The sequence below is a fragment of the Staurois parvus genome, unplaced genomic scaffold, assembly GCF_062004578.1.
Source record: "Staurois parvus isolate SC_StPar_1 unplaced genomic scaffold, SC_StPar_1.0 ptg000149l, whole genome shotgun sequence".
Lineage (NCBI taxonomy): Eukaryota > Metazoa > Chordata > Amphibia > Anura > Ranidae > Staurois > Staurois parvus.
Window position 1 is genome coordinate 3,361,171 of NW_028317945.1, and position 21,484 is coordinate 3,382,654.

Consider the following 21,484-nt stretch of genomic DNA (forward strand, 5'->3'; position numbering starts at 1 on the left):
GTGTGTTTTTTTATATGTTGGTTGAACTGGATTAACTATGTAACTATGCACTGTAAATTCACTGTTAGAATTTACAAACCGTTTCATCTTTTTCCCATAAAGTAAAAAAGAGGTTTATACTTACCTGCCTTGTGCAAGAATATATGATCCATTTTCTCCATCTTCTAGGGTCCCCCCTCCGGTGCTCCACACTCCTCATTTTCTGTGTGTTCTACCATAGCAAGCCACTTGCTATGTTGGCACAAGCAGGGGCGCACTCCCAAGTTGGGCTGTGTGCATTCACAGACACACACAGTATGGCTCGGCCCTGCTCCTGCTCCCTCCTTACACGATTTGACAGACAGCAGCAGGAGCCAATGACTCCCGCTGCTCTCAATCTTGTCCTGTGAGTGGAGAAACAGAGACCAACGCTGCTGCAAACAGGCAAAAAGGGGGGGGGGGAGAGGAAGAAACAGCAAGTGGAAGGATTTTTTTTACCTTAATACAGGTAATGCATTAAAGTAAAAAAATGTTTGACTTTAGAACCATTTGAACTCCATACAAAATAAAAAAACACTAGTTAATGCAGTTATGTATTCATAAAAAATACATTACGTTGGAACTAAAGTCACACAAGAACTGTCAGTTTTGTAAAGCAGGACTGCATTATTTTTTGAATGTACATTAAAAATAAAATTGCCTTCATTCATATCTCTCCCTGCTCCATGCTTATCCTCTATACTCTGGATGATGTTTCTGGGGATGTGTGCGCCCTCTACTGTTTCTGCAATGACTTCAGTAGAGCAAATCAAGCTACTTTGTATTGACATGGCTGCCTCTGGAAGGCATAAAAGAGTGTCAATGTCATAGGAAAATGCCTTACTGATAAGATGACCAGCTAAAAATATAGCAAGCATATAAAAACAATTAAACTTTACAGAAGCATATGCAGCAATATATTTGGATTTATGTACAAAGGTCAACCTTTTTATAAATAAATGCTCTCATATTTCCAGGAAAAAAATGTGCAGCTACTGGTTCAAATCGGGGCACAGATCTTTGGTTGCAGGGCTGCAGGAAGTGTTCATAGACTATAATTGCAGTGATTACTGCACTTGTGTTCCTTTGATAAATACGAGTCCCTCTACCATGGTAGCAGACTGGGCTTGTAGCTTATTCGTTCATTTATCTCTGTGAATATGACAGGCCTGTGCTGGCAAAACCACACACAGACACACAAAATGTAAAAAGTGACAGGAGTCACAGGAGAGAAAAACCCAGACTCAGTTCACAGACTTGGAGGAAATACTTGGAGCAAATCAGGTGTGCTGCAGTGCATTGAGGCTAGAAAGGAATATGTTGGCTGAGGTCTAGAGTAGAGGGATGAGCTTATGTATCTGTTGCTGTTCATACACTGTCCAATAAGAGGCTTAGGGTAGGGAGGTGATCTGGCTGTAACTTCTATCATTTCAGAAGAAAAAAGTGAGGCCACCAACTTGGCAGTGCTCTCTGAATAAACAGTCCATGGTGACATCTGCAGTATTTGGAGACGTTACTGAAAACAATAGCACGAGTTTAACATGTATCAGCTGATTTTCATGTTTATTGACTGCACACACAGCAAGTCAAGGCTGAGGTACCATGGGGCAGCAGCAGATTGAAGGTGGCTATCGTCCTTAATGTCACCAGTATCTTCTTCTTATGGCTGTGCTCACTGAGTAGGCTGTTTAATTCGCAGCACTGGATTGAAAGATATACAAAACCTGTGGCAGCAGAAACAGCTGTCCAAGTTGAAGTACTTAGCAATAACTTGAAGCTCAGCTTTAAAAGGTACTTGGTACCTATGGATCTCCAATACTACCTTATTATTTAGAAAAAAAAAAGCTTTGTGTGTACAATAGATCGGTTCAAAATACCATTAGTGACCGAAGAATGGGGACACGAGGACGTGTCTACACATGTTCTGCCTCTGTCATCAGTATGTAGGGTTGCCAACATTCTCTAGCAAGCAATCTGTGCATGATTTCTGCATACATACAATAACCAGTGTTTTCAGTTCGACCAGTGGTTTCAGTTCTTGGGGAATACTTTATGTAGCCTATTTAGTTAGCAGTCCAAGGTACAAAGTGCTAACTTGTAGCAAAAAAATTTAGAATCCTCATGTTCTGGACCAACCTCAGTGAAATAAATGCTGGTAGGTTTCTATGGGTTCATACACTAAATTAGTATTTCTTTTGAATAAAATTGATGAATATGTGGAAACCCTATGATGTAGTATGTAAGGAGTTTGGAGGTAAGCTTTGTGCGCCTATAAATATACAAGTTCAGTAGTTTCATTCAGCAGCCCAGGTGGCAGTCACAGTAGTCAACTTTCTCTACTTGTCCAGTCTGTTGGACAGGTAAAGCTTGGGAGGTTCCAAAATGCCACACAATATTTGGTGGGCAGTGATATCTTCTCCTGTCCCACACAGTTCCAATTAGGGAAGTGGCCAACATCACTTAGCAGATCTTTCTTCTGCCAAGTACAACAGTGCCTCACCTTACTGCTCTCTCTCAGGCAACTATTGGGTATGCCGATGCTCATAATTATTTCAACCTTGGAGCTGACCACTAATGTACGGGGGCACGTTTACACTGACCACCAATAAAAGGGGACCATTCTCCACCAGGGTAAGAGGACCCTTCCCTACTGACCACCAATGTAAGAAGTCCCTTCACTAATGGCCACCGAGGTAAGAGGTGCCTTTTCCACTGGATACCAAGGTAAGGGGGCCCTACTTCACAGACCAACAAGGTAAGAGATCCCTTCCCCACTGACCATCAATGTAAAAAGATCCTTCCTGACCACTAATGTAAAGCAAGAATGGAGGAAATACACCTAATTTTACTACACCATCATCCCCTAGTATTCATGAAACATGTCAAGAGCTATATGTGGAAGAAGTTTTAAGGCTCATACACAGATAAACTAGTATCCATACAATGAAAAAATCATCAAAGTTTATTGTACAAAATCCTATAAAACAGAATAAAGCGCTTTAGGGCTGGCAAAAATTGCTCAATCCTCATAGAATTGTACATACAGTTGCAAGAAAAAGTATGTGAACCCCTTGGGATTACGTGGAGTTTTGCATGAATTGGGCATAAAATGTGCTCTGGACGTCATCTAAGTCACAACAATAGAAGAACACAGTCTGCTGAACATAATACTACACAAACATTAGATGTTGCCATGGTTTAATTGCACATAACATGTAAACATTCACAGTGCAGGGAGGAAAAAGTATGTGAGACCCTAGCTTAATGACTTCTCCCAGAGCTAATTGGAGCGAGGAGTGAGCCAACCTTGACTCCAATCAGTGTGATGTTATTGGATGTGTTGCTGACAGCTGTCCTGCCCTTAAGAAACACACACCTGTTTTGGGTTTACTGGTTTCAAGAAGCACTGTCTGATGGGAACCATGCCTCGCAGAAAAGAGCTCTCAGAAGACCTACGATCAAGAATTGTTGACTTGCATGAAGCTGGAAAGGGTTACAAAAGTATCTCCAAAAGCCTTGATGTTCATGTGTCCACGGTAAGACAGACTGTCTACAAATGGAGAAAGTTTAGCACTATTGCTACTCTCCCTAGGCGTGGTCGTCCTGTAAAAATGACTGAAAGAGCACAGCGCAGAATGCTGCATGAGGTAAAGAAGAATCCCAGAGTGTTAGCTAAAGACCTACAGAAATCTCTGGCACATGCTAACATTTTTGTTGACACATCTACAATAAGGAAAACATTAAACAAGAATGGAGTACATAGGAGGACACCACGGAGGAAGCCATTGCTGTCCAAAAAGAATATTGCAGCACGTTTGAAGTTTGCAAAAGAGCACCTGGATGTTCCACAGCACTACTGGCAAAATATACTGTGGACAGATGAAACCAAGATTGAGTTGTTTGGGAAGAACACACAACACCATGTGTGGAGAAAAAAAGGCACAGCACACCAACATCAAAACCTCATCCCCACTGTAAAACATGGCGGAGGGAGCATCATGGTTTGGGGCTGCTTTGCTGCCTCAGGGCCTGGACGGATTGTTGTCATTGATGGGAAAATTAATTCCAGAGTTTATCAAGACATTTTGCAGGAAAACGTACCATCTGTCTGCCATCTGAAGCTCCACAGAGGATGGGTGATGCAACAGGACAATGACCCAAAGCATACAAGTAATTCAACAAAACAATGGCTGCAACAGCACAGAATACGCCTTCTGGAGTGGCCCAGTCAGAGTCCTGACCTCAACCCGATTGAAATGCTGTGGCATGACCTTAAGAGAGCGATTCACACCAGGCATCCCAAGAATATTGCTACACTGAAACAGTTTTGTGAAGAGGAGTGGTCCAAAATTACTCCAGATCGTTGTGCAGGTCTGATCTGCAACTACAGGAAACGTTTGGTTGAGGTTATTGCTGCCAAAGGAGGGTCAACCAGTTTTTAAGTCCAAAGGTTCACATACTTTTTCCTCCCTGCACTGTGAATGTTTACATGTTATGTGCAATTAAACCATGGCAACATCTAATGTTTGTGTAGTATTATGTTCAGCAGACTGTGTTCTTCTATTGTTGTGACTTAGATGACGTTCAGAGCACATTTTATGCCCAATTCATGCAAAACTCCACGTAATCCCAAGGGGTTCACATACTTTTTCTTGCAACTGTATATATCTACACTCTATATTCCACATGACCTTACAAATAACAACAGATCTTGTGTAAGACATGACAACAGCTGTGTAGATAACCAACATGTTTCAATAATCTCTACTTCAGGGAAGAGAGTAGATATATAAGAGTACAAAATTTAAGAATTGTCAGCCATGTACATTAAAGGAAGTACATATATTGTCTGTCTCTTCGCCGAGTGCTGCCCCCACCCACAAGAAGCAAGGGCACATGGGCACATGTAAAGAGATATCTAGTCTCTAGAGCAGGGGTCTTCAAACACAGGCCAGATGTGGCCCTTTGCTTGCCTTTATCTGGCCCTTGGGGTACTATTACTTCCGCCAATATGAGGGGCTATTCCTTCCACTGACACCAAAGATAAAACACTACTCTTCTAAATGACACCAACCATAGGGTACTATTTCTCCCACGGACACCAGAGATGGGGAACTAATTCTTCCACTGACACAAACGGTAGGGCACTATTCCTTCCTCTAACACCAATGATATATTTTTTTTACTCCCACTGACCACCAAACCCACGGCATTATTTACTCCCTTCAATTCCAGGGCATTTTTTACTTCCACTGCCCACAGTCCGGCCCCCCTAAAGTTTTTAAGGGCAGTAAACTGGCTCTTTGTTTTGAAAGTTTGGAGACCCCTGCTAACAGCTAATATATGCTCAGATGTTAGTGTGGCGGCCCAAAAGGAAAAGAGGATATGTACAACAGACTGGTACCCAACGGTCTCCTTTCTATAAGCTGTTTGGGGGTCCACCAAGTGTATCATCAGGTGGTGTAATGGGATCTCCCGAGAAAATGGAAAGCTTTTATATGTTCAGGGACAGCTCAAAAGTCCCTCCACATAAAACTCTTCACATGTTTCACCAATGTAGCAGGGCATTTACACTAATCACCAATATAATGTAGGGGACAAGAGGGGGGATTCTTACATGACTGTAGAGAGAACTATAGTGGTGTCTAAAAGAAACTTTGTATCATATTAAAACCATATTTAAAAAGCTATATTTTCATACACATATTTCAGTGTGTTTTGGTATATATTTGGTTATACTGCACTCATTAACATGTTAAAACACATTAAATGAGTTAAAACACGCTAAGACTAGGTTCACACCATTGTGTTATTGCTTGATGTGTTTCTCTATTGAATTGCATCTCAATGACTGCATTAAAATGGAAATAAACCCATCAATTTAACGGTTTAAGGCCTCATTCACACCATACATGCAGAAAAACTGATGAAAACTGATGCGCAGATTTCACTTGCAGAGACATCAGTTTACATCAGTTTTCATGCACGCTACAATGAGTTCTATACACGTTGCAGATTCCTGTGCAGAAAAAAGCTGCACGTTATACCAGTGTTGTGGTGTGAACAGGGCACAAGGAGAACTGTTGATTTCGTTGTGCCCTTGCAGAACGTGCAGAAAAACCGACATTTCTAGACCAAGGTGTGAGCGAGCCCTAAAAAAAAGTTACATTCCCAGAATGTCGGGAATCCTAACTGTCACATATGCTTGTGTTCTCAACCAAACTGTTAAACCATCAAATGTCTGGTGTCATAACGGATCACATTTACGGAACCATGGCAGTTGCAAATCAAAAGGAGACTTACCCTCCGTTCACATCAAGCCCAACTTTGAAATCGTGTGACTTACAGTGAAGTCGCATGATTTCAAAGTCGGGGGACCTGCCGATTTCAGGTGCGATTTGCAAGACATCTGATACAGATGTGTATGCAAATCGCACAAAAAGTAGTGCATGTACTACTTTTGAAATCGGTGTGGCTTCGGCCAAGTCGGAACCGCACCGATATTACTACTCCAATTGCAAATAGTTTGTGACTTGGCATGCAATTTGCAAATCGCATGCCAAGTCGCATCCAGTGTGAACCAGGGCTTATAGGCCCCACTCACACGAGGCAGACTCTCCCTTGCTCAGCCGCGGACCTGCCTGCTGATCCCCTCTGAACAGGCAGATGACATGTTTGTGTCCGCTCCACTTAATCAGAGCGAACACAGACGTAGCTCGCTCTTCTCTGTGTGCGATTCCATGTAAACAGAGTGCCTGTCCATTTATACCCTACTGCCTTCTGATCCGATTCACTGGACGGAAGGGAAATGGATTCCCATCCGTCTGTTTTTGGTGGATTGGATGTACATGTTCGTTTACACCTTTCGCTCCATAGAGGAGAAGGGAGGTTCCGACTGAAAAACGCACAGGCAGACCTGATCGGAACGTTCGTGTGAAAGGGGCCTATGATGGCAAATCCATCACTATGCGTGTAAAAGCAACCTAAATTGTAACACACATTGAAAACACTCAATGCAAGTTAACGCACACTGACATGCGTTTTGATGCATTTCCATTGATTTTACAGAAAGACACATCAGGTGGAGAAGGTATAGGGGTGATTCCAGCCTGTAGCTCACCAAAACACTCTCCAGAAGGATGCAATGTAAAGGCTACATTAGGAAAGTGTTGTGGGCCCCACAAATATAATGCTAGGGGCCCTGAGATTTCATGACACTATTCCAGTCATGTGTATCGATCTATGGGGACACCGACTGCAAAATGTACTACATATCTATAAATTCACCAACAGTATCGAACAATTGAGATCTGAATAGAAACATCTAGAAAAGTGTGCATTGTGCTCCTCGCCCGCTCATACCTCTATTACTCCGAAATGTACGCAGTAAACTCTATTAGATAAGCCCAGGCTGATGTTTTCTGTTTCCATAGAGACACGACAAGGGCGGGATTAATGTTTGTAGGTGGGCGGGCCCATAAAGTAGGCTGCAGTATTCCGTTTCCTGCTCCAGGGAGAAGATCTGTCTCCCATGAAGATCTGTCCCCTGAAGCAACTGCGCATGTCATGGTTTTAGGCATAAGAAGCCGATCGCCGATCAACATCCGTAGCACAGAGCTGCCACAGTTAATCCCTGTTCTGCTGCACCGCTGTCTACACTTACTCGCAGCGCTAATCCCGCCGATCACTAGCCGCCTATGCTCCAGCAAGATGCATCAAAGATGCGTGTAGGGGAGCATCATGGATCGGAGAGAGGACAGTTACATGGGATGTGGGGGGGGGATTGTGACATGGGGAGTACAGTCACATGTGAGTAGGACAGTGAAATGTGGGGGGGTCAGTAACATGGGGGGCCATAACGTGGGGGGGGCAGTGACATAAAGAGGGCATGACATGCAGAGGACAGTGACATGTGGGGCAGTGACATGAAGGGGGAGGGGGGAATGACATGGGAGGACAGTGATGTGGGGGGGGGGGGGCCTGACATGGGGAGGACAGTGACGTGATGGGGTCAGTGACATGGGAGGACAGTGACATGAGGGGGGGAATGACATGGGGAGGACAGTGACATGTGCTGAGGTCAGTGACACGGGGGCTGTGACATGTTGGGAGGACAGTGACGTGGGGGGGGGGGCTTGACATGGGGGAGACAGTGATGTGGTCAGTGACATGGGGGAGAAATTACATGGGGAGGACAGTGACATGTGGGGGGAGGACAGTAGGGGGGGGGCTGACATGGGGAGGACAGTGACATGTGGTGGGGTCAGTGACACGGGAGGACAGTGACATGTGGTGGGGTCAGTGACATGGGGGGCCGTGACATGTGGGGGGGAAGTGACATGGGGAGGACAGTGACCTGTGGAGGGAGTGACATGTGTGGGGGTCAATGACATGGGGGGGCCGTGACATGGGAGGACAGTCACATGAGGGGGGAATGGCGTGGGGAGGACAGTGACATGTGGGGGGAGAACACTGGGGGGGCTGACATGGGGAGGACAGTGACATGTGGTGGGGTCAGTGACATTTGGGGGGGTCAGTGACATATGGGGGGGCTGTGACCTGGGGAGGACAGTGACATTGGGGGGTCAGTGACATGGGGAGAACAGTGACATCAGGGGGGGAAGTGACATGGGGGGCCATGACATGTGGGGGGGTCAGTGACATGGGGAGGACAGTGACATTTGGGGGGTCAGTGACATGGGGAGGACAGTGACATTGGGGGGGTCAGTGACATGGGGAGAACAGTGACATGAGGGGGGGAAGTGACATGGGGGGCCATGACATGTGGAGGACATTGACATGTGGGGGGGTCAGTGACGTGGGGAGGGCAGTGACTTGGGGGGGCATTGACCTGGGGGGGGGCTGACATGGGGAGGATAGTGACACGAGGGGGGGCAGTGACATAGAGAGGACAGTGACATGAGGGGGGGCAGTGACATGGGGGGCCTGACATGGGGAGGACAGTGACATTTGGGGGCAGTGACATGGGGAGGACAGTGACACTTTGGGTGGACAATGACATGGGGGGCAGTGGCATGGGGAGGACAGTGACATTGGAGGGGGACCATGACATGGAGAGGACAGTGACCTGGGGGGCATTGACCGGGGGGGGGTCTGACATGGGGGAGGACAGTGACATGGGGGGGGCACTGACATGGAGATGACAGTGACATGAGGGGGGCAGTGACATGGAGGGCCTGACATGGGGAGTACAGTGGCATTGGGGGGGGGGCCATGACATGGGGAGGAAAGTGACGTGGGGGGGTCAGTGACATGGTGGGGCCTGACATGGGAAGGACAGTGACATGGGGAGGACATTGACATGGAGAGGACAGTGACATGAGGCGGGCAGTGACATGGGGAGGACAGTGACATTTGGGGGGGGCTGACATGGGGAGGAAAGTGCAAAAAATTATGTGTCGCCAATACCATGTGAAACCCACAAGCATGAATACAAAATAGTAACAATATATGAAAAATAAAAAATATGAATAAACAAATCATGCAAGGTGATAATGACAAGTGCCACCTTGCGTTGCGTCGGCACGTGGTGACGCAGTTCCGGTCTGGACGCCATATTCCTTTAATAATGGTATTACACTATGGAAGTGTTTACTTATGTTTCATGATGGAATGATTGGCCGCCACAAAGGGTTTATTATACAGATTTAAGGTGTTATTCACCACACTGGACTTTTCATTTGCAATTTGTCTTCAATATATGCATTTAGTGGTATGCGTTTTTTCTGTGTTTTGATGCATGTTTATGTGATTATTTGTTGTTTATTATCACGCATGCACCAATTAGGTGCGTTATGTTCTGTGTCACATTGTTTGTTTCTATGTGGATTTGGGAATTTATGCCATAGTGCATTTTTATGTGCAGTCCTACTTTGGACTCCTTGTCATAAGGTATTATTTTCACATCACCTTTAGATCCAATTAGGATCTTTTTGGGCACTATTGATTCATTGGTCCCATTTGGACTTTTTCTTGGCACTTTCATTTTTTGTATTTGTACACACGTTCGTGTGAGTGGCACTTGTCATTATCACCTTGCATGATTTGTTTATTCATATTTTTTATTTTTCATATATTGTTACTATTTTGTATTCACGCTTGTGGGTTTCACATGGTATTAGAGCCACATCATTTTTTGCACTGTCCTCCCCATGTCACTGTCCTCCCCATGTCAGCTCCCCCCCCCCCCACATCACTGTCCTCCCCATGTCACTGTCCTCCCCATGTCACTGCCCCCCATGTCATTGTCCTCCCAAAGTGTCACTGGGCCCCCCACAGCACTGTCCCCCCCATGTCAGCCCCCCCCCACAAAGGGTTTATTATACAGATTTAAGGTGTTATTCACCACACTAGACTTTTCATATGCAATTTGTGTTCAATATATGCATTTAGTGGTATGCGTTTTTTTCTGTGTTTTGATGCACGTTTATGTGATTGTTTGTTGTTTATTATCACGCATGCACCAATTAGGTGCGCTATGTTAGTTCTGTGTGTCACATTGTTTCTATGTGGATTTGGAAATTTATGCCATAGTGCATTTTTTTTGGGGGGGGGGGGTTAGCACTTTTATGTGCAGTCCTACTTTGGACTCCTTGTTATACGGCATTATTTTCACATCACCTTTAGATCCAATTAGGAAAAAGTGCCACTTTTTCTTGGCACTTTCATTTTTTGTATTTGTACACACGTTCGTGTGAGTGGCACTTGTCATTATTATCACCTTGCATGATTTGTTTATTCATATTTTTATTTTTCATATATTGTTACTATTTTGTATTCATGCTTGTGGGTTTCACATAGTATTAGAGCCACATCATTTTTTGCACTGTCCTCCCCATGTCAGCCCCCCCCCCCCACGTCACTGCCCTCCCTATGTCAATGTCCTCCCTATGTCACTGTCCTCCCCATGCCACTGCCCCCCCCATATCACTTTCCTCCCCATGTCACTGACCCCCCCCACATGTCACTGTCCTCCCCATGTCAGCCCCCCCCCCCACGTCACTGCCCTCCCTATGTCAATGTCCTCCCTATGTCACTGTCCTCCCCATGCCACTGCCCCCCCATGTCACTTTCCTCCCCATGTCACTGACCCCCCCCACATGTCACTGTCCTCCCCATGTCAGCCCCCACGTCACTGTCCTCCTCATGTCATCCCACCCCCTCATGTCACTGTCCTCCCTACATGTCACTGTCTTCCCATGTCAGCCCCCCCCTCATATCACTGACCCCCCCACATGTCACTGTCCTCCGTATGTCATGCCCCCCCATGCCACTGCCCCCCCATGTCACTGTCCTCCCAAAGTGTCACTGCCCTCCCCATGTCAGCCCCCCCATGTCACTGACCCCCCCTCATGTCACTGTCCTCCCATGTCAGTCCCCCCCTCATGTCACTGGCCCCCCACATGTCACTGTCCTCCCCATGTCACTGACCCCAGCACATGTCACTGTCCTCCCCATGTCACTGACCCCCCCAAATGTCATGGCCTCCCCACGTCACTGTCCTCCCCATGTCATTCCCCCCCTCATGTCACTGTCCTCCCCACGTCACTGTCCTCCCATGTCAGTCTCCCCCTCATGTCACAGGCCCCCCACATGTCACTGTCCTCCGCATGTCATCCCACCCCTCATGTCACTGTCCTCCCATGTCAGTCCCCCCATGTCACTGTCCTCCGCATGTCACTGCCCCCCCACATGTTATGTCCCCCCATGTCACTGAACCCCCCCACATGTCAGTGTCTTCCCCATATGTGTGAACAGGGAGGTGCAGCGCTGTATAACCAAACAAATAATAATTACACAATAGTGAACAGTGACTGTAAATTAGTAATGCCACTATATGGTGGCTCTAGGTGAAGAGAGTGAAAAACAGTCCAGTGAAGGAGTGCTCTTAAGATCCAGGGTGATCTTCAGACGTCCAATATACAGGACCATCGGGTGATAAAATATAAAGACTGCGCACTCACCAGATACGCAATCTTTATGCGCATTTGTGTAAAATTATCACTAGACCTCCTGTATCATCATCCTGGTCTGGTCAGATCTGGTCAGCATATCCCTCATGGCCCGGTAACTGGATGGATGCAGCTGTTCCGTAGACTTGGCCGGTTCTCACCAGAACTCAAATAAATAGAAAGGGCCACATAGTGTAATATCCTCAGGTATCTTTATTGAAGGCACAGGATAGCAGAAAATCCAACTTACAAAAAATACTGACCCAGGTATGAATCAAAGATGGCCGCCGGGGCCCCTCGTGGCGCCGGCGGTGAAGCGTCCAACCTGCTGTAGCTATGTAAGGGGGCACTCTCAATGCAGACACCTGATGCAAGGTGGCACTCTTATGGGGGGGGGACACCTGATGTGATGAGGGGGGCACTCTGATGGCGATAACGCATCATATGTAAGGAGACACTTGGATAGGGATACCTGATGTAAGGAGGCACACTGATGGGGACAGTTGAAGTAAGGAAACACTCTGTTGGCATCTGATGTAAGGGGGCACTCTGATGGGAACTCTATGTAAAGGAGAAATTTGATATAAGGATCGGTTTAATCATCGTAATTTAATGATGTCTTAATACATACTAGTGTTACCCAGGTCATGAAACTGTCAGTGACTTGCAGATAGTGATGACATTGTGCTCCCCCTGACTTTATCACAGCACCCCAAGATGAGGTAACTAGATCGGGCCCTACTTGGATCTTGTGGATATCATGCCCAGGTGAGTGCTTTTTCCTTTAAGTAGACCCCATAAGATCGGGAGAGTTTGAGGAGCCTTGGATGATGCAAGTGATCTGACTTGAATCATAAGAGTCTGGATGGAATTGTATCAGGCATATATTGACCCCCTATAATTAAGGGGTCCAAGGATCTGGTAAGCCTCCAATTTGTCATCACAGTGGGGAAACACTCACTTTGGTGGTTATAGTGGAATGAAGATTTTCAACTATTCATCAGAGTATATGGAATAGTCCCCTTATTCTAAGGACTGACCTATGTCTACTTATTTGCACTTTAATTTCTGCCAGTGGTTCACTATTGAGCACTTTTTTTTTCTTCTTTATTGGATATATTATACATACATTTATATTTTGCTTAGTGCCACACTAGATATTTTTTTTTTTAAAAATCAATTTTTCTCTATGGGGGTCTGTTCATGTGATCCGGTGCGACCAGGCACCACAGAGAATAACTTATTTTTTTGAAGTTTGTGCATTTTTGGAGTTTCAGGCCTACAAATTGCTCTAGTATGAATACAGCCTAATACTTGTATGGGGCCTCAGTTTCAGGGGTTAGAAAAAAAAAAAAAAAGGGATAGCTACAGCAGGTTGGACGCTTCACCGCCGGCGCCATGAGGGGCCCCGGCGGCCATCTTTGATTCATACCTGGGTCAGTATTTTTTGTAAGTTGGATTTTCTGCTATCCTGTGCCTTCAATAAAGATACCTGAGGATATTACACTATGTGGCCCTTTCTATTTATTTGAGTTCTGGTGAGAACCGGCCAAGTCTACGGAACAGCTGCATCCATCCAGTTACCGGGCCATGAGGGATATGCTGACCAGATCTGACCAGACCAGGATGATGATACAGGAGGTCTAGTGATAATTTTACACAAATGCGCATAAAGATTGCGTATCTGGTGAGTGCGCAGTCTTTATATTTTATCACCCGATGGTCCTGTATATTGGACGTCTGAAGATCACCCTGGATCTTAAGAGCACTCCTTCACTGGACTGTTTTTCACTCTCTTCACCTAGAGCCACCATATAGTGGCATTACTAATTTACAGTCACTGTTCACTATTGTGTAATTATTATTTGTTTGGTTATACAGCGCTGCACCTCCCTGTTCACATATATGCTATTGAAGGTTTGATACGGTGCCTTTTGGGTGTACAGCTGCTGCTTATTATATATTATCACATAAGCGCTCACTTATCTTCTGTTTTTCTTGATTAGTGTCTTCCCCATGTCACGGCCTCCCCACGTCTCTGTCCTCCCCATGTCACTTTCCCCCTCTCATGTCAATGTCCTCCCCATGTCACTGACCCCCACACGTCACTGTCCTCCCCATGTCACTTCCCCCCTCTCATGTCACTGTCCTCCCCATGTCACGGCCCCCCATGTCACTGAACCCATCACATGTCACTGTCCTCCCCATGTCAGGCCCCCCCCCAGTCCTCCCCCCACATGTCACTGTCATCCCCATGACATTCCCCCCCACATGTGACTGTCCTCCCATGTCAGTTCCCCCCCCCTCATGTCACTGTCCCCCGCATGTTTTTCCCCCCTTATGTCACTGACCCCCCCACGTTAGTGTCCTCCCCATGTCACTGTCCTCCCCTCATGTGACTGTACTCCCCATGTCACCCCCCCCCCCCATGTAACTGTCCTCTCTCCAATCCATGATGCTCCCCAATATGCATCTTTGATCCATCTTGCTGGAGCATCGGTGGCTAGTGATCCGTGGGATCAGCGATGTGAGTAAGTGTAGACAGCGGTGCAGCAGAAAAGGGGTTAACTGTGGCAGCTCTGTGCTACGGATGTTGATCGGCGATCGGCTTCTTATGCCTAAAACCGTGACATGAGCAGTTGCTTCAGGGGGACAGATCTTCATGGGAGACAGATCTTGCCAGTACAAGTGGGCAGGGATGCGGTTTTTGGCTGCATTTGAATTCCAGCTGCCTGGATCTGGGGGTGTCCGACCTTCTGGCCTTCCATCGGGAGAAGACGAATTGTTTTGGGTCTACACATAAAATGAACAAAAAACATTCACAATTTTTAAGCGTGGGCAGAAATCATCACCCTCAGCCCATAATCCCGAGTAGCACCGCAGTTGCGGCAAAACGCACCACGCATGCTTCATACCTCCCAACTGTCACCGATTCCGAACAAGTCCTGTCCTCATTTGCCCCTCTGTCCCCCTGCCCTTCTGTCCTCCTGCCCCTCTGTCCTCCTGCCCCTCTGTCCCCCTGTCTCTCTGTCCCCCTACCCCTCTGTCCCCCTGTCCTTCTGTCCTCCTGCCCCTCTGTCCTTCTGCCTCACTGTCCTCCTGCCCCTCTGTCCCCCTGCCCCTCTGTCCCCCTGCCCCTCTGTCCCCCTGCCAGTCTCTCCCTCTGTCCCCCTGCCCTTCTGTCCTCCTGTCCCTCTGTCCCCATCACTCTGTCCCTCCATCTCTCTGTCCTTCTGTCCCTCTGTCCTTCCGTCCTTCTACCCCTCTGTACCCCTGTCCCTCCGTCTCTCTGTCCTTCTGTCTCCCTGCTCCTCTGTCCTCCTCATTTGTCCCTCATTCTGGTCTGATCTCTGTAGTTGTATATAAAATGTACTATTTATCAAAAAGTGTTTCCCAGTGCCAAATCTTTCATCCATCTTTTATTTGGAGGGGAGATTTGTGCTAGGAGGGGGGAATTGGGGGGAGGTTGTGCTTTGAGGGGTGATTTGTGTTAGGAGGGGGGATTGGGAGGAGTTGTACTAGGAGGGGGGATTGGGAGGGGTTGTGCTAGGAGAGGGGATTGGGAGGGGTTGTGCTAAGAGAGGGGATTGGGAGGGGTTGTGCTAAGAGAGGGGATTGGGAGGGGTTGTGCTAGGAGGGATTTGTGTTAGGAGGGGGGAATGAAAGGAGTTGTACTAGGAGGGAGGATTTGTGTTAGGAGGGGGGATTGAGAGGAGTTATACTAGGAGGGGGGATTGGGAGGAATTATAATAGGAGGGGGGATTGGGAGGGGTTGTGCTAGGATGGGGGATTTGTGCTAGGAGGGGGGATTTGGGGGAGGTTGTACTATGCATGGTGATTTGGGGGAGGGGGGATTTGTGCTAAGAGGGGGGATTGGGGGAGAGGATTTGTTCTAGGGTGAAACATTTGAGGGTAAAGAGCATGTGTGCTAGGAGGGGTGAAGTATAACTACAGGGGAATTTTTTTTCTTGGTGTTGGTGGGGATTTGAGCTAATAAGGGTGATTGGGGGGGGGGGGGATTTGTGCTTGGAGAGGGGATTGAAGGGAGGTTGTGCTAGGAGGGGTGATTTTTTGGGGTGGGAATTTGTGCTGGGAGAGGGGATTGGTGGGAATTTGTGCTGGAAGAGGGGATTGGTGGGAATTTGTGCTGGGAGAGGGGATTGGTGGGAATTTGTGCTGGAAGAGGGGATTGGTGGGAATTTGTGCAAGGAGGGGAGATTTGTGGTAGGAGGGGGGATGGGGAGGGAATTTGTGCTAGGAGGGGGAATTTGTTTCAGGAGGGGGGGATTGGGAGGGGTTGTGATAGGAGGGGGGATTTGTGCTAGAAGAGGGGATTGGGAGGGGTTGTGCTAAGAGGGGGGATTTGTGCTATGAGGGGGGGGGGGATTGGGATGAGTTGTCTCCATAGACCTGCATAGTTGCCAAATCTCATGAATTGCCCAGGACACTTTTTGAATGCTGTCCTGAGAGGTCCTTGTCCCAGGCAGCATCCCAAAAATCAAAGCAGGTCACAGACAGTGAAGCGCTGCGGGTGGCTCCTGCACCTACGTCCAAATAACAGACACATGGGGCAAGCTGCGACTGTGTGCTCCGTCCGCACTGCCTAGAGGAGTTCGCTTTCATGCTGACACTACTCTCCGGGGTCCTGAAACAACCCACCCTCCCCCACCAGCAATCCTTACCGATATCTCTACATTGTATGCAGAGGGAGGAAAGAAGATTTCTGCCTCCTCCCACCATGCTCTGTAAACTCTGGATGGCTTCAGCTGGAGGGGTGAGTGTGGAGGGGAGCAGAAATGAAGCTGCTGAAAGCATGTTCCAGGATCTGGCTTGCAAGCAGAGAGTAGGCTGGGATGGCTGAGCCCCATGCAGCTGGCTTCAGTTGCAGTATGTTGTTGTCACTGCAGCTCAGGGGGCAAGTGAATCCGCCTCTCCCTCCCATTTACAGACATATCTGCCCAGCCATTTCTGTCCATCACCTCCAAGGGCTCTTTCACATGGGGGCTGCTGAGCCGTACTTTTACCGCCACCCCTGGCTGCATGCCCAATCATGCTTTACTCTGCAGCTGCTGCATGTTGAAGACTGCAGAGTCTGACAGCTGGCATTGCTGGTCAAACTCTCCCATGGAGGAGAATGGGGCTGCTCTATACATGTGAGACAAATGCCCAGCTCACAGTCGCAGCACAGTCCTGCAATGTGAAACTGACATTCAGCAAAAAAATTTTTTTTAAAAAACAGGCATCAGGAGGTGGTGGTAGCACCCGCCTGAAAGCATCTCAGCTGTTGCTATACTGCCCTCTGAAAAGTGATCACAGATTGCTTTTCAGTGGGCGGCAAGCGTTACCAGAGATGTGAAAGAGATACAATCTGACATACAGGTGAAACTTTAAAAAATAGAATATCGTGCAAAAGTTCATTTATTTCAGCAATGCAACTTAAAAGGTGAAACTAATATATGAGATAGACTCATTACATGCAAAGCAAGATAGTTCAAGCCGTGATTTGTCATAATTGTGATTATGGCTTACAGCTCATGAAAACCCCAAATCCACAATCTTAGAAAATTAGAATATTACCTAAAACTAAAAAAAGGAGACCACACCCAGGAAGGAGCCTGACCATGGCTTGGAGTGGGAGCTCGATGTGAGGGCTCCCAGCTCCCAAGCACCTCCAGTGTCCTGCCAAGAAGGGGAGAGATGTGCGGGAAGCCCTGGAGAGAATAGCCGGGGAGAGAGGGGGCTTACCTGGCGGGGTATGTGGACCGAGGACCACCGGGAGTGGTGGCCATTGCGGTGGGTCTTCCTGTGCTCTCGGCCCAGCGTTGTGTGTTCCGCGCAGCTCAGTGGACGCCGGGCGATCAGGTGATGTGCCGCAAGGGAGTCAGCCAGCGTTTCTTGGAGCAAGGAAGACTCCAGCTCTCTTCCTCCTGCACACAGGACTGTGGCAGCTGGAGACACGCGGAAATGAGCTGGGTGAACCCCCGCCCCCCCGCAATCCACTCATTGTGTGAGGGGAATGTCGAGTGCAATGTTTCCCAGAAGAGAGTACCTGGAGCCGCCTCACCCCTCACTTGGAGTAAAGGAAGAGATGTCCTAAAGTGCGGGAAAGTCTCTCAGAGAAGTTCAATTTCTATAGAAACCAGTGATCTCACATGGGGGAGAAGTATTCCTGTTTTGAGTGCGGGAAATGTTTTTCAAGTAAGTCCTATTTCTATACATACCAGTGATAATACAAGAGGGAGCAGCCATACCCTTGTTCAGAGTGCGGGAAATGTTTTTCACAGAAGTCCAGCCTGCATATATATCAGAGACCTCACAGGAGGAAGATGCTATAACCCTGTTTTAAGTGCAGGAAATGTTTTCTCAGACAAATCTAGACTTTACATATATCAGAGATCTAACACAGGTGAAAAGCCATATGTCTGTCCTGAGTGTGGGAAATACTTTTCAGTGAAGCTTAGTCTTCACACACATCAGAGATCTTACATGGAGGAGAAGTTGCATACCTGTCCGGAGTGCCAGAAATGTTTTTCATGTAAATCCTATTTTTATATATACCAGTGGTAACCAGGGGCGGACTGACAACTCATGGGGCCCCCGGGCAATAGGGGATCATGGGGCCCCTGTGTCCTTGCCCAAACTCAAAAAAGCCTATGAAAAAGGTACCAGGGGCATCTCATGGGGCCCCCTACCGACCCCGGGCCCTCAGGCAGTGCCCGAGTTTCCAAATGGTCAGTCCGCCCCTGGTGATAACACAAGAGGGATAGCCATACCCTTGTTCAGAGTGCGGGAAATGTTTTTCACAGAAGTCCAACCTGCATATATATCAGAGACCTCACATGAGGAAGATGCTATATTCCTGTTCTATGTGCGGGAAATGTTTTCTCAGACATAACTAGACTTTACATATATCAGAGATCTAACACAGGTGAAAAGCCATATATCAGTCCTGTGTGCGGGAAATACTTTTCAGTGAAGCTTGGTCTTCACACACATCACAGATCTTGCACAGAGGATATTGTATATTTGCCGGAGTGTGGGAAATGTTTTTCATGTAAGTCCTATTTTAATATATACCAGTGATAACACAAGAAGGAGCAGCCATACCCTTGTTCAGAGTGCGGGAAATGTTTTTCACAGAAGTCCAGCCTGCATATATATCAGAGACCTCACATGAGGAAGATGCTATATCCCTGTTCTAAGTGCGGGAAATGTTTTCTCGTGAAGCTTAGTCTTCACATACATCAGAGATCTTACATGGAGGAAAAGTTGTATACCTGTTTGGAGTGCGGGAAATGTTTTTTCAGAGAAGCCCTTTTCTTCATATATGACAGAGATCTCATACGGGGAAAAGCCGTACTGGGGACAAGAGGGTGAGTGAGAGCAGCAAAAGTACTGATTAATATATTGCATGGGAACTGAATTGTATGTATTGAACTATATGTTTAAACTAAGGAGGAGTTCACCCAGGGGGTCTTAGAGGAAAATCAGAAGGACAATGTAAAATAGATAAAGACCTAGAAGAAGAGGACCCGGGTAGATGAGTTCGGGAATGGGGGGAGCGAAAAAGGAAGAAAAGAACTGAAAGGGGGATACCCATGGAAGACAACAAATTTTTATATCAAAAATAGACCTCCCCCCCCCAAAAAAAAAACAGAACTGTGGAAAATTGAAATAGTCTCTGACTGCATAAAAACAAAGTATGAAAGGGAGGAGGGCCTAAGGCTTCCCAAACAGGGTCAATTAAAAAATATATACCCTCACAGGAGAAACAGACTCCAGAGAGACAACAGGGAATAAGTGTAAGAGGTGAGAGGGAAAACGGCGGGGAATGTTCCAGACTATCCCTGGGAATAAACAAACTAAAAAATCCCAGCGCCAATCAAAGAAAGTATACAATTATGCAGCTGTGCACCAGTGAAAACCACCAATAATGAATAACACAAAAAACAGCGCAAAAATTAAATAAATAAAAATAATCACAAATAAATAAATGTCCGTGCAAAAATATATATATATATATATATATATAATATTTCAAACATAAGTCCTTATTTTCCCAAAAGGATTTTCAAGACAATGTTCCAAAATGTGCTTCCACCTAATCACGTGAAAAATAATATTGACCGCACTCACCAGATGGAGGTGAGTAATAAGCCTCATAGGGGGTGGGCTATAGGATCCCTTATATCCTATGAGGCTTATTACTCACCTCCATCTGGTGAGTGCGGTCAATATTATTTTTCACGTGGTGATTAGGTGGAAGCACATTTTGGAACATTGTCTTGAAAATCCTTTTGGGAAAATAAGGACTTATGTTTGAAATATTATATATACCATATTTTCCGGCGTATAAGACGACTGGGCGTATAAGACGACCCCCTACTTTTCCTGTTAAAATATAGGGTTTGAGCTATACTCGCCATATAAGACTACCCCTCTTCCAACGCACACCAAATAAAAATGAAAAAACATCAGATTTGATTTCAATATGGTATGGTATTTCAGTATGGTATTCCAATGATGGGGTGCTATTCCTCCCACTGACACCAATGATGAGGCACTACTCCTCCCACTGACACCAATGATGGGGCACTATTTCATCCACTGACACCAATGATGGGGCACTATTCCTCCCACTGATACCAATGATGGGACACTATTCCTCCCACTGTCACCAATGATGGTGCCCCATCATTAGTGTCAGTGTGTGAGGAATAGTGCCCCATCATTAGTCAGTGGGAGGAATAGTGCCCCATCATTAGTCAGTGGGAGGAATAGTGCCCCATCATTAGTCAGTGGGAGGAATAGTGCCCCATCATTGGTGTCAGTGGGAGGTATAGTGTCCCATCATTGGTGTCAGTGGGAGGAATAGTGCTCCATCATTGGTGTCAGTGGGAGGAATAGCGGCCCATCATTGGTATCAGTGGGAGGAATAGCACCCCATCATTGGTATCAGTGGGAGGAATAGCACCCCATCATTGGTGTCAGTGGGAGGAATAGCACCCCATCATTGGTGTCAGTGGGAGAAATAGCGCCCCATCATTGGTATCAGTGGAAAGAATTGCACCCCATCATTGGTGTCAGTGGGAGGAATAGCGCCCCATCATTGGTATCAGTGGCAGGAATTGCGCCCCATCATTGGTGTCAGTGGGAGGAATTGCGCCCCATCATTGGTGTCAGTGGGAGGAATTGCGCCCCATCATTGGTATCAGTGGGGAGAATAGTGCCCCATCATTGGTGTCAGTGGGGAGAATAGTGCCCCATCGTTGGTGTCAGTGGGGAGAATAGTGCCCCATCGTTGGTGTCAGTGGGGAGAATAGTGCCCCATCGTTGGTGTCAGTGGGGGAGGAATAGTGCCCCATCATTGGTATCAGTGGGGAGAATAATGCCCCATTGTTGGTGTCAGTGGGAGGAATAGTGCCCCATCATTGGTATCAGTGGGGAGAATAGTGCCCCATCATTGGTATCAGTGGGAGGAATAGTGCCCCATC

The 21,484-nt window shown here is 46.9% G+C and overlaps 1 protein-coding gene across 5 annotated transcripts in view; it reads right to left on the reverse strand.

The window, feature by feature from the left end:
• CUNH22orf23 (chromosome unknown C22orf23 homolog) overlaps nucleotides 1-21,484 on the reverse strand; it is a 79,387-nt gene that overhangs the window by 48,494 nt on the left and 9,409 nt on the right. For 3 of the 5 annotated variants that reach the window (XM_089674248.1, XM_089674251.1, XM_089674247.1), the window contains exon 1: nucleotides 7,381-7,568. The exons of 1 other annotated variant lie outside the window; for it this stretch is intronic. The gene's annotated coding sequence lies outside the window, so the exon portion shown is untranslated. Of the gene's footprint in view, nucleotides 1-124; nucleotides 244-7,380; nucleotides 7,569-21,484 lie in introns of those variants that run through there. One more of the 5 variants, XM_089674250.1, reaches the window with a different exon arrangement.